Below are 14,788 nucleotides of genomic sequence, written 5' to 3'. Positions count from 1 at the left end.
CATGCATTAGAGGCATTAAACCACAGCCTGCAGGACATCGGCGGCAACCAGGCACTAATGGGCGGCGTTGTCGTTTTGCTCGCAGGCGATTTTAGACAGACACTACCACTTATAGAGAGGGGCACACCAGCGCATAAAATAAACGCATGAGTAGATGTATATAGTTCATCCTGGGGCAGGGGAGGGGGGAGGGGGATCGGGGATCCGATCCAGCCACCTTAACGCTTCGCTTCATCAGCCATGTTGGATTATGTCACTTCCTTCGACCATACACACACGAAAAAGTGTCCCGTTATGTTCATCAGCCATGCACGCACGAAAAAGTGTCCCGTTGCGTTCATCAGCCATGCACGCACGAAAAAGTATCCCGTTACGTTCATCACCCATGTTGGATTACGTCACTTCCGCCGGCCATACACGCACGAAAAAGTGTCCCGTTATGTTCATCAGCCATGTACGCACGAAAAAATGTCCCGTTACGTAACGAACGAACGGAGGAGGACGGACAGACCAGCTCGCCAGGACGTCTCGCTCTGAAAAGTATTAGGCGGTAATAAACAGCCAGGAGGTAACGAATATAAGCCTACTTCTACACGTGTTATGAACGCCGGATACATACGGCCAGGCAACCATGTGTTTTGGCGCGCTCTACTTCCACGACGCGCAACGGCACCGGCAAGTTTTTATTACTACCTCCTCTCAAGTTCTGATCTCCTAATACTTCACAGCAGAGAAGCGCTGTTGGTCGGAGCCTGTAGGTACTTCCTTCGCACACCTAACCTAACCTAACCTAACCTAACCTAACCTAAACTAACCTCACCTAACCTAATCCATATGCTAATCTATGCTAACCTAACCTAACCTAACCTAACCTAAACTAAACTAAACTAACCTCACCTAACCTAATCCATATGCTAATCTATGCTAACCTAGCCTAACCTAACCTAACCTAACCTAACCTAAACTAACCTAACCTAACCTAATCCATATGCTAATCTATGCTATGCTAACCTAACCTAACCTAACCTAACCTAACCTAAACTAAAATAAACTAAACTAAACTAAACCTAACCTAACCTAACCTAACCTAACCTAATCCATATGCTAATCTATGCTAACCTAACCTAACCTAACCTAACCTAATCCATATGCTAATCTATGCTAACCTAACCTAACCTAAACTAAACTAAACTAAACTAAACTAAACTAACCTAACCCATATGCTAATCTATGCTAACCTAACCTAACCTAAACTAAACTAAACTAAACTAAACTAAACTAAACCTAACCTAACCTAACCTAACCTAACCTACCCAAACCTAACCTAACCTAACCTAACCTAACCTAATCCATATGCTAATCTATGCTAACCTAACCTAACCTAACCTAACCTAATCCATATGCTAATCTATGCTTACCTAACCTAACCTAACCTAATCCATATGCTAATCTATGCTAACCTAACCTAATCCATGCCAATATATGCTAATCCATGTCAATCTATGCCAATCCGTATGCCAATCTATGCTAATTCGTATACCAATCTATGCTAACCTGTATGCCAATCTATGCTAATCCGTATGCCAATCTATGCTAATTTATATGTTAATCCATGCTAATCCATTTGCCATTTTGTATTTCTAGTAATTTCCACCAACTTCGAATCGTGACGTCACCGTTGCACTTTTCGTCACGGCCGCCATCTTGGATTCGAATTTTTTTTTCGAACTTCAACTTTTCGAAATTTGATGTAAACATCAGCCGCCATCTTTTGCCTTCCTTAATACATACCTAAGACGTCACATTTGAAATTAAAATTATTATACAGCCACCATCTTTAATTCCAGCACAGACTACCAGATGGCGCTAAATTCAAAAATTAGTTGCCATAGGCGAAGCCATCTTGGTCCTCAAGTTGGTTGGTAGATGTCGCTAGTATCGCGCGCCAAATTCAAAAATTAGTTGCCAGAGGCGCCGCCATCTTTAATTCTTAAAGTTACTGCCGGAGCGCGCCACCGTCGCCATCTTTAATTCTTAAATTTACTGCCGGATGTCGCCAAGTCGGTAGCCTGTATTCACCAAGTTCTCTGTTGCCGCCATCTTTAATTCATAAAGTCGCTACCAGATGGCGCCACTGTCGGCCATCTTTAGTTCAAGGCATTGTCGCCGGATGATGACAAGTTTGAATTTAAAAAACCTACAAGTGTTATGCAATGTGTAACCAGTCGAGACAAGTAGAGATAAGTTTGGAACATGAAGCCATATTCTAAACTACGTTTAATATATATATGTATGCATTTATATGTTTAGGTTTGATAGAGTAATGCAAGGGAATGGCTTTTCATTTATATTTGCGACAAACAAACCATCCATCCGATTACATTATTCCAAGTAACCATATTGGATGATGACATCACCGTTGCAAATTCCGTTACGGCCGACATCTTTAAATATATTATCCGAGTTTAATGAAAAAAATTTTTTAAATTTATAAAAAAAAAAAAAACTTTTACGACACTGAGCTCGGAGTCCTCGGTTCGAATCTGGTGAGGGCAAAAAAAATGGCGACCGATCCTTCCCTCGTGGTGGCTGCAGGCAGACTGACTCCCACCACTTTTTTTTCAAAGTATATATAATGTCATCTAGTATGATGCCATGTCCGCCATCTTGTCTTCGATGCTGGAAGCCATCATCATTGTATCGTCAGCGAGAGTACGCTGGCGCCATGTTAGTTTAGTTCTTATCCACTAGAGTGCAGTAATCATTTATTACTGACACCAGACATCTTGAAATTTGGCCGCCATCTAGAAAAACCGTAATTATTTAGTTAGGAATTCAGGAAAAAATCCAAAATTCATCAAAATAATCACTCATTAACTTACATATTGATTCGATCCGCTCCAGTCCTTGGTTCGATACTATATCGATGCAATAAAGTTTAATTTTATGAAAAAAAAAATAATAATTTCAAGAAACCATGTTCAACATTCTTAAAGAGAAATAAATCCTCTACTACCATCATCCTATCAGACATCAAGACCAACATCTTTGGAATATTCGTAATAATTAACCTAGAAATTCAGGAAAAAGTTAAAAATTCATTAAATAAATTTGCAAACAATATACTGATTAATTAGGTCGACTAAGGTCCTTGGCACGATCCTGGACGAAGCTAAAATATAATTTAATTTAAATACCAGAAAAGTGTAAGGTTCGAGAAATAAAACACCACAAAGTCTTTTACAAACATAATATTTATTACACAATTTCTATCCTACTACAGGATTTCTTGCGAAAGCCAGCAATCTTATAAACATTTAGCCCTGCATAGACGTGCAACGACTACTTCTTAGCTCCAACAGCTCCAAATGCTCCAACAGCTCCAACAGCTCCAAATGATCCAACTGCCTTTTCTTTCAACAGCTCCAATGATATTGGGCTACAATGGTACGAGTCTAAGAGACTACGATGCTACAAGGCTACGAGTTTAAAAGGATCTAGCTGGTTCCGAGTTAAACATGACTGTGAGACTGCATGACTAAAAGACCGCATTGCTACGAAACTACATGTCTATGAAGCTACATGGATACAAGTCTACTCGGCTCCAACACGCAATCTACACACAGTACACACAGGAAACTGAACGTACACACAGTACACACAGGAAACGGAACGTACACACAGTACACACAGGAAACGGAACGTACACAAAGTACACACAGGAAACAAAACGTACACACAGTACACTCAGGAAACGGAACGTACACAAAGTACACACAGGAAACAGAACGTACACACAGTACACACAGGAAACTGAACGTACACACAGTACAAACAGGAAACGGAACGTACACACAGTACACACAGGAAATGGAACGTATACACAGTACACACAGGAAACGGAACGTACACACAGTACACACAGGAAAAGGAACGTACACACAGTACACACAGGAATCGGAACGTACACACAGTACACATAGGAAACGGAACGTACACACAGTACACACAGGAAACGGAACGTACACAAAGTACACACAGGAAACAAAACGTACACACAGTACACACAGGAAACGGAACGTACACAAAGTACACACAGGAAACAGAACGTACACACAGTACACACAGGAAACTGAACGTACACACAGTACAAACAGGAAACGGAACGTACACACAGTACACACAGGAAATGGAACGTATACACAGTACACACAGGAAACGGAACGTACACACAGTACACACAGGAAACGGAACGTACACACAGTACACACAGGAATAGGAACGTACACACAGTACACATAGGAAACGGAACGTACACACAGTACACACAGGAAACGGAACGTACATACATTATACACAGGAAACGGAACGTACACACAGTACACACAGGAAACGGAACGTACACACAGTACACACAGGAAACGGAACGTACACACAGTACACACAGGAAACGGAATGATCATACATACAGTAGCGGAAACACACAGGCTTAGTTGGAAATCGGAATACAAGAAATAAAAATATTAAATTTTTACTTTCAATATTTAATTACTTCTCAACATTACCCAAATACAAGTAAAAGAAGCCATTATTGTATGTAGCCAGCTCTCCTCAGTTCTTTGATTATGAAGGATATTTCTTTGATGCACGAATAGTTTCCTGCACAAAGCGAGCCATGTAGAAGTCTTAGCCGGTCAACCAATATGTTTGGATCTATCCATGACGTGTAATCAATCTCTTCTACCACCATCTTACTTGCTTGTTTATTATAAATTCTTTTATAATCACAATCGTCCCAGTGATCATAATAAGCATTATCAGATTTATTTATTATAACACGACGTTTCCATCGTTTCGGTCTCAGGACATCGCCACATTCTTCGATCTTGTCAGCTCTAGGTGCTTCATCACAGTCTATGCCTTTGTCAACAGCATCAGAGTCACTGTAACAATCACTGTAGAAGACATCCTCTTCACCCAGATTACCGTATGAATTCGCTATCGATGATGTCGAAGTGTCTTCATCGTCTTCATGCTTCCTTTCTAGGAGTCCATCATTTTTACAAAGAATGGAGGATCTACTGAATATAGGCTTGAATGTATTCTCACTTTTCACGGTGTTGATACTTACATTAGTTTCAGTCTTCCCGAAGCCATTAGCATCCTTCAATTTATGTTCTTCCTCACGATCGGGTGAGCTAATACCATCACGCTCAGGACAAGGAAAATTATTGTCGTAATGCAGATCACTCTTCTTTAGTCTAGTGGATTCATCGGTGTCCTCTATGCCGTAAGTAGTCTTGACTTTACATGTTCTACCATGTCTTTTTAAGCTGTCAATTCGTGTTAACAACCTGCTACAACGATTACAGCTTAACATGTTGCGTAGTGGGTTTCTAGCACAATCATTCTTCTCATGACGTCTAGCATTCCTTCTCATGACAAAATCCTTGCCACAGTATCTACAGTGGCTTCCTTCCGATTCAGCTGCAGATAACAAACCATGATCCATGGTAGCTTCTGTGACTAATGTTAGATACAAACTGTCAGTTTTCTCCAATTGGAACCATTTCTTAAATAGAATTTTTTAAATATTTCATCAGCGAGAGTTAAGTTATCTAATGCAAAGCAAATTGATGCAAGTAGTTCTGGCTGTCATCAAAAGATGTCGCCACGTGTTGCTTGCAGGTAAATAATATCTATTTCATTAATGCGGGATGCGGAATGCTCACTATCGATCGCAAAGGAAGGTTAGTTTCGCTAGACTCCAAGGAGAAGGAAGTTCGACCTTCCTGTTAGTGCTTCTTAGATTTCTCATAGATTATTATTATTCGACTGAGAAATGATTTTTTTAAATATCCACCTGATAAAAATATTACAAGTGATGATTCAGTGGCAGAAGTTCACTAATTAAATGCAACCTTGAATAAAAATTACATGCCTCATTAAGTAAAAAAATCCTTCATGCAGAGATCAATTCCTCATCAGTAACCAGAAGCACTCGGAGAAAACCATCAGATGTCTAGTCAGGAATAATCAAAAGCACCCCGAGAAAACCATCAAAATATTGTCAAGTATAATCAGGAGCACACGGAGAAAACCACAATAATATTGTCAAGAATAATCGGAAGCACACGGAGAAAACTATCAAAATATTGACAATAATAATCAGGAGCACACTAAGAAAACCACCATAATATTGACAAGAACGAACAGGAGCACCCGGAGAAAACTACCATAATATTGACAAGAATAATAAGGAGCACACGGAGAAATCCACCATAATATTGTCAAGAATAAACGGGAGCACACTGAGAAAACCACCATAATATTGACAAGGATAATCGGAAGCACACGGAGAAAACCGCCACAAGTTTTGTTTGATATCATAAAATTAAAACAAAAAAAATATTAAAAAATTAAAAATATAAACGAATAAAATTCAAAATCTGATTCTGCTAGCTTGTGAACTTCGCTTTGATGTGCAAAGTTAGAGTTCTAGTACAAGCCAGAATCAGATTTTGAATTTTATTCGTTTATATTTTTAATTTTTTAATATTTTTTTTGTTTTAATTTTATGATATCAAACAAAACTTGTGGCGGTTTTCTCCGTGTGCTTCCGATTATCCTTGTCAATATTATGGTGGTTTTCTCAGTGTGCTCCCGTTTATTCTTGACAATATTATGGTGGATTTCTCCGTGTGCTCCTTATTATTCTTGTCAATATTATGGTAGTTTTCTCCGGGTGCTCCTGTTCGTTCTTGTCAATATTATGGTGGTTTTCTTAGTGTGCTCCTGATTATTATTGTCAATATTTTGATAGTTTTCTCCGTGTGCTTCCGATTATTCTTGACAATATTATTGTGGTTTTCTCCGTGTGCTCCTGATTATACTTGACAATATTTTGATGGTTTTCTCGGGGTGCTTTTGATTATTCCTGACTAGACATCTGATGGTTTTCTCCGAGTGCTTCTGGTTACTGATGAGGAATTGATCTCTGCATGAAGGATTTTTTTACTTAATGAGGCATGTAATTTTTATTCAAGGTTGCATTTAATTAGTGAACTTCTGCCACTGAATCATCACTTGTAATATTTTTATCAGGTGGATATTTAAAAAAATCATTTCTCAGTCGAATAATAATAATCTATGAGAAATCTAAGAAGCACTAACAGGAAGGTCGAACTTCCTTCTCCTTGGAGTCTAGCGAAACTAACCTTCCTTTGCGATCGATAGTGAGCATTCCGCATCCCGCATTAATGAAATAGATATTATTTACCTGCAAGCAACACGTGGCGACATCTTTTGATGACAGCCAGAACTACTTGCATCAATTTGCTTTGCATTAGATAACTTAACTCTCGCTGATGAAATATTTAAAAAATTCTATTTAAGAAATGGTTCCAATTGGAGAAAACTGACAGTTTGTATCTAACATTAGTCACAGAAGCTACCATGGATCATGGTTTGTTATCTGCAGCTGAATCGGAAGGAAGCCACTGTAGATACTGTGGCAAGGATTTTGTCATGAGAAGGAATGCTAGACGTCATGAGAAGAATGATTGTGCTAGAAACCCACTACGCAACATGTTAAGCTGTAATCGTTGTAGCAGGTTGTTAACACGAATTGACAGCTTAAAAAGACATGGTAGAACATGTAAAGTCAAGACTACTTACGGCATAGAGGACACCGATGAATCCACTAGACTAAAGAAGAGTGATCTGCATTACGACAATAATTTTCCTTGTCCTGAGCGTGATGGTATTAGCTCACCCGATCGTGAGGAAGAACATAAATTGAAGGATGCTAATGGCTTCGGGAAGACTGAAACTAATGTAAGTATCAACACCGTGAAAAGTGAGAATACATTCAAGCCTATATTCAGTAGATCCTCCATTCTTTGTAAAAATGATGGACTCCTAGAAAGGAAGCATGAAGACGATGAAGACACTTCGACATCATCGATAGCGAATTCATACGGTAATCTGGGTGAAGAGGATGTCTTCTACAGTGATTGTTACAGTGACTCTGATGCTGTTGACAAAGGCATAGACTGTGATGAAGCACCTAGAGCTGACAAGATCGAAGAATGTGGCGATGTCCTGAGACCGAAACGATGGAAACGTCGTGTTATAATAAATAAATCTGATAATGCTTATTATGATCACTGGGACGATTGTGATTATAAAAGAATTTATAATAAACAAGCAAGTAAGATGGTGGTAGAAGAGATTGATTACACGTCATGGATAGATCCAAACATATTGGTTGACCGGCTAAGACTTCTACATGGCTCGCTTTGTGCAGGAAACTATTCGTGCATCAAAGAAATATCCTTCATAATCAAAGAACTGAGGAGAGCTGGCTACATACAATAATGGCTTCTTTTACTTGTATTTGGGTAATGTTGAGAAGTAATTAAATATTGAAAGTAAAAATTTAATATTTTTATTTCTTGTATTCCGATTTCCAACTAAGCCTGTGTGTTTCCGCTACTGTATGTATGATCATTCCGTTTCCTGTGTGTACTGTGTGTACGTTCCGTTTCCTGTGTGTACTGTGTGTACGTTCCGTTTCCTGTGTGTACTGTGTGTACGTTCCGTTTCCTGTGTATAATGTATGTACGTTCCGTTTCCTGTGTGTACTGTGTGTACGTTCCGTTTCCTATGTGTACTGTGTGTACGTTCCTATTCCTGTGTGTACTGTGTGTACGTTCCGTTTCCTGTGTGTACTGTGTGTACGTTCCGTTTCCTGTGTGTACTGTGTATACGTTCCATTTCCTGTGTGTACTGTGTGTACGTTCCGTTTCCTGTTTGTACTGTGTGTACGTTCAGTTTCCTGTGTGTACTGTGTGTACGTTCTGTTTCCTGTGTGTACTTTGTGTACGTTCCGTTTCCTGTGTGTACTGTGTGTACGTTTTGTTTCCTGTGTGTACTTTGTGTACGTTCCGTTTCCTGTGTGTACTGTGTGTACGTTCCGTTTCCTATGTGTACTGTGTGTACGTTCCGATTCCTGTGTGTACTGTGTGTACGTTCCTTTTCCTGTGTGTACTGTGTGTACGTTCCGTTTCCTGTGTGTACTGTGTATACGTTCCATTTCCTGTGTGTACTGTGTGTACGTTCCGTTTCCTGTTTGTACTGTGTGTACGTTCAGTTTCCTGTGTGTACTGTGTGTACGTTCTGTTTCCTGTGTGTACTTTGTGTACGTTCCGTTTCCTGAGTGTACTGTGTGTACGTTTTGTTTCCTGTGTGTACTTTGTGTACGTTCCGTTTCCTGTGTGTACTGTGTGTACGTTCCGTTTCCTGTGTGTACTGTGTGTACGTTCAGTTTCCTGTGTGTACTGTGTGTAGATTGCGTGTTGGAGCCGAGTAGACTTGTATCCATGTAGCTTCATAGACATGTAGTTTCGTAGCAATGCGGTCTTTTAGTCATGCAGTCTCACAGTCATGTTTAACTCGGAACCAGCTAGATCCTTTTAAACTCGTAGCCTTGTAGCATCGTAGTCTCTTAGACTCGTACCATTGTAGCCCAATATCATTGGAGCTGTTGAAAGAAAAGGCAGTTGGATCATTTGGAGCTGTTGGAGCTGTTGGAGCATTTGGAGCTGTTGGAGCTAAGAAGTAGTCGTTGCACGTCTATGCAGGGCTAAATGTTTATAAGATTGCTGGCTTTCGCAAGAAATCCTGTAGTAGGATAGAAATTGTGTAATAAATATTATGTTTGTAAAAGACTTTGTGGTGTTTTATTTCTCGAACCTTACACTTTTCTGGTATTTAAATTAAATTATATTTTAGCTTCGTCCAGGATCGTGCCAAGGACCTTAGTCGACCTAATTAATCAGTATATTGTTTGCAAATTTATTTAATGAATTTTTAACTTTTTCCTGAATTTCTAGGTTAATTATTACGAATATTCCAAAGATGTTGGTCTTGATGTCTGATAGGATGATGGTAGTAGAGGATTTATTTCTCTTTAAGAATGTTGAACATGGTTTCTTGAAATTATTATTTTTTTTTCATAAAATTAAACTTTATTGCATCGATATAGTATCGAACCAAGGACTGGAGCGGATAGAATCAATATGTAAGTTAATGAGTGATTATTTTGATGAATTTTGGATTTTTTCCTGAATTCCTAACTAAATAATTACGGTTTTTCTAGATGGCGGCCAAATTTCAAGATGTCTGGTGTCACAGTAATAAATGATTACTGCACTCTAGTGGATAAGAACTAAACTAACATGGCGCCAGCGTACTCTCGCTGACGATACAATGATGATGGCTTCCAGCATCGAAGACAAGATGGCGGACATGGCATCATACTAGATGACATTATATATACTTTGAAAAAAAAGTGGTGGGAGTCAGTCTGCCTGCAGCCACCACGAGGGAAGGATCGGTCGCCATTTTTTTTGCCCTCACCAGATTCGAACCGAGGACTCCGAGCTCAGTGTCGTAAAAGTTTTTTTTTTTTATAAATTTAAAAAATTTTTTTCATTAAACTCGGATAATATATTTAAAGATGTCGGCCGTAACGGAATTTGCAACGGTGATGTCATCATCCAATATGGTTACTTGGAATAATGTAATCGGATGGATGGTTTGTTTGTCGCAAATATAAATGAAAAGCCATTCCCTTGCATTACTCTATCAAACCTAAACATATAAATGCATACATATATATATTAAACGTAGTTTAGAATATGGCTTCATGTTCCAAACTTATCTCTACTTGTCTCGACTGGTTACACATTGCATAACACTTGTAGGTTTTTTAAATTCAAACTTGTCATCATCCGGCGACAATGCCTTGAACTAAAGATGGCCGACAGTGGCGCCATCTGGTAGCGACTTTATGAATTAAAGATGGCGGCAACAGAGAACTTGGTGAATACAGGCTACCGACTTGGCGACATCCGGCAGTAAATTTAAGAATTAAAGATGGCGACGGTGGCGCGCTCCGGCAGTAACTTTAAGAATTAAAGATGGCGGCGCCTCTGGCAACTAATTTTGAATTTGGCGCGCGATACTAGCGACATCTACCAACCAACTTGAGAACCAAGATGGCTTCGCCTATGGCAACTAATTTTTGAATTTAGCGCCATCTGGTAGTCTGTGCTGGAATTAAAGATGGTGGCTGTATAATAATTTTAATTTCAAATGTGACGTCTTAGGTATGTATTAAGGAAGGCAAAAGATGGCGGCTGATGTTTACATCAAATTTCGAAAAGTTGAAGTTCGAAAAAAAAATTCGAATCCAAGATGGCGGCCGTGACGAAAAGTGCAACGGTGACGTCACGATTCGAAGTTGGTGGAAATTACTAGAAATACAAAATGGCAAATGGATTAGCATGGATTAACATATAAATTAGCATAGATTGGCATACGGATTAGCATAGATTGGCATACAGGTTAGCATAGATTGGTATACGAATTAGCATAGATTGGCATACGGATTGGCATAGATTGACATGGATTAGCATAGATTGGCATGGATTAGGTTAGGTTAGCATAGATTAGCATATGGATTAGGTTAGGTTAGGTTAGGTAAGCATAGATTAGCATATGGATTAGGTTAGGTTAGGTTAGGTTAGGTTAGCATAGATTAGCATATGGATTAGGTTAGGTTAGGTTAGGTTAGGTTAGGTTTGGGTAGGTTAGGTTAGGTTAGGTTAGGTTAGGTTTAGTTTAGTTTAGTTTAGTTTAGTTTAGTTTAGGTTAGGTTAGGTTAGCATAGATTAGCATATGGGTTAGGTTAGTTTAGTTTAGTTTAGTTTAGTTTAGTTTAGGTTAGGTTAGGTTAGCATAGATTAGCATATGGATTAGGTTAGGTTAGGTTAGGTTAGGTTAGCATAGATTAGCATATGGATTAGGTTAGGTTAGGTTAGGTTAGGTTAGGTTTAGTTTAGTTTAGTTTATTTTAGTTTAGGTTAGGTTAGGTTAGGTTAGGTTAGGTTAGCATAGCATAGATTAGCATATGGATTAGGTTAGGTTAGGTTAGTTTAGGTTAGGTTAGGTTAGGTTAGGTTAGGTTAGGCTAGGTTAGCATAGATTAGCATATGGATTAGGTTAGGTGAGGTTAGTTTAGTTTAGTTTAGGTTAGGTTAGGTTAGGTTAGGTTAGCATAGATTAGCATATGGATTAGGTTAGGTGAGGTTAGTTTAGGTTAGGTTAGGTTAGGTTAGGTTAGGTTAGGTGTGCGAAGGAAGTACCTACAGGCTCCGACCAACAGCGCTTCTCTGCTGTGAAGTATTAGGAGATCAGAACTTGAGAGGAGGTAGTAATAAAAACTTGCCGGTGCCGTTGCGCGTCGTGGAAGTAGAGCGCGCCAAAACACATGGTTGCCTGGCCGTATGTATCCGGCGTTCATAACACGTGTAGAAGTAGGCTTATATTCGTTACCTCCTGGCTGTTTATTACCGCCTAATACTTTTCAGAGCGAGACGTCCTGGCGAGCTGGTCTGTCCGTCCTCCTCCGTTCGTTCGTTACGTAACGGGACATTTTTTCGTGCGTACATGGCTGATGAACATAACGGGACACTTTTTCGTGCGTGTATGGCCGGCGGAAGTGACGTAATCCAACATGGGTGATGAACGTAACGGGATACTTTTTCGTGCGTGCATGGCTGATGAACGTAACGGGACACTTTTTCGTGCGTGCATGGCTGATGAACATAACGGGACACTTTTTCGTGTGTGTATGGTCGAAGGAAGTGACATAATCCAACATGGCTGATGAAGCGAAGCGTTAAGGTGGCTGGATCGGATCCCCGATCCCCCTCCCCCCTCCCCTGCCCCAGGATGAACTATATACATCTACTCGCATGTCTCAAGGCGTTGCCACTGTGGTCCAGGATCGAGAAGCTCCATCTTACTTGCAACATGCGCGTCCATCTGTACAACGACCATGAATCAGGTGTCTTTGCGAATAAGCTGCTGCAAATTGGAGAGGGTCGTCTAGAATCGGACTCAGATGGGAAAATTCTATTTTCCGTAGAATTTTCTCATCCAGTGCCTACAGAGGATGAACTTATCATGCAAGTTTTTCCCAATTTGGAGGTTAATATAAATAACGAAGAGTGGTTGTGTGAGAGGGCAGCGATGTCGCCAAAGAACGAGAGGGTCAGTAAAGAAAAAAATTTTAAACATGATCGTCAGCGATTCAAAAGTATAAACATCTATAGACACTGTGATGGCTAATGACGATACTACTGCTTACCCCATTTAATTTCTCAACTCCCTGGAGTTAATGGGCATGCCGTCCCATAAGCTGGAGCTTAAAGTTGGTGTTCCAGTTTTGCTGATGCGAAACCTGGATGCACCCAGACTGTGCAACAGCACCAGACTTCGTATCACAGAGCTGGGCAGTAATATTATAAAAGCCGCCATTATGACATGAGCTGCTAAAGGAGAGAGTGTTTTAATTCCCCGCATTCCCATTATTCCAAATAACTTGCCGTTTCAATTTAAGAGGTTGAAATTTTCCTTAAAATTGGCTTTTACAATGACCATCAACAAATCCCAGGGCCAAACCTTAAAAGTGGCAGGCATTCATTTGGGCACTCCGTGCTTCTCACGCGGTCCATTATATGTTGGTTGTTCACGTGTTTCAAGTGCCCGAAACTTGCACGTGCTGGCGCAAAATAATAAGTCATTTAATGTTGTTTACATTGCGGTATTGGAATCTTAATCCTAACTTCTTAACTCTTTTTTTAACTTATAACTTTTTACAATAAATAAAAAATGCGAAATTTAAATGCGACAGTGAGTTTGTTTGTTTCTTAATTTGTTTGTTTGTAACGCTTTCACGCCCTAACTACTCAACCGATCATCATGAAATATTGCATACAAGGGGTACCTACAGAAAAGGATATAGAGTAAAAGGGCATGCTTTTTAATCGCGGGTAACACCGCGGGGCGCAGCTAGTATATACACATAAACATATATAAATTTTCGTACAAGCGTACTCACGTCATCGAATTTCTTATTGTGCCAGAAGAAAACGTTTGTTTAACCTTTCCACGTATGCTTCCTCTGCCTGTCCACTGACGTCATAACTGAATAATGTCCCCATAAATACCAAAAGTTTGTTTGGAACTGGATACATGCCACACGTGGGTGATGTAATTGGCTTTTTCGACGCCCTGTTAGCCAGGGCTCGGAGAAAATTATATTATTTGGGACCCACCTTCATTTTAATTTTTTTGTAATCAAAATTTGTGAACAACATTTACAAATACATCAACAGTAAATGTGTATTTATATAAATCGCATTCTGAGCCAGTTTTTGCCCGACCAAAGAGTTTGTAGCCCCGGCTCGTCAATTAGCAATGCATTTGACATTTTTCCATGTTGTTTCTGTAAACCCATAAAAATTTCCATAGGTGTAAATCTGGTTGTCAGTTTTTTCAACCCAGTATTTAGCCACCCAATTTACATGGAAAAAATATCAATAATTTACAAATAAATGTAAAATAAAATTTTACTACCACCGCACATTCTTGATTCATTATTAATTAAGCCATATTAAGCGCAGAAAAACAAAATGTATTGGATATTAATGAAAGTAATTACAATGAATCTTTTCAGGTAAATAGAGATTGTTAGCCATTTTTTTTTATGATTTATGGTGATAATAGTCTGTAAAATCTTTCAAAACTACCATTTTAACGCTAGGTTTTAAAAATTTTCCGGATGAGGACCCCCAGACACGTGGGAGCATTCAACACCTCCCCCTCTCCCAAACACCCCCGGTACGCCTTACCGCCCCAGTTAAAAAGCTGAAAT

The sequence above is a fragment of the Bacillus rossius genome, chromosome 3 (genome assembly GCF_032445375.1).
Source record: "Bacillus rossius redtenbacheri isolate Brsri chromosome 3, Brsri_v3, whole genome shotgun sequence".
Taxonomy (NCBI): domain Eukaryota; kingdom Metazoa; phylum Arthropoda; class Insecta; order Phasmatodea; family Bacillidae; genus Bacillus; species Bacillus rossius.
This window is presented reverse-complemented; position numbering follows the sequence as displayed.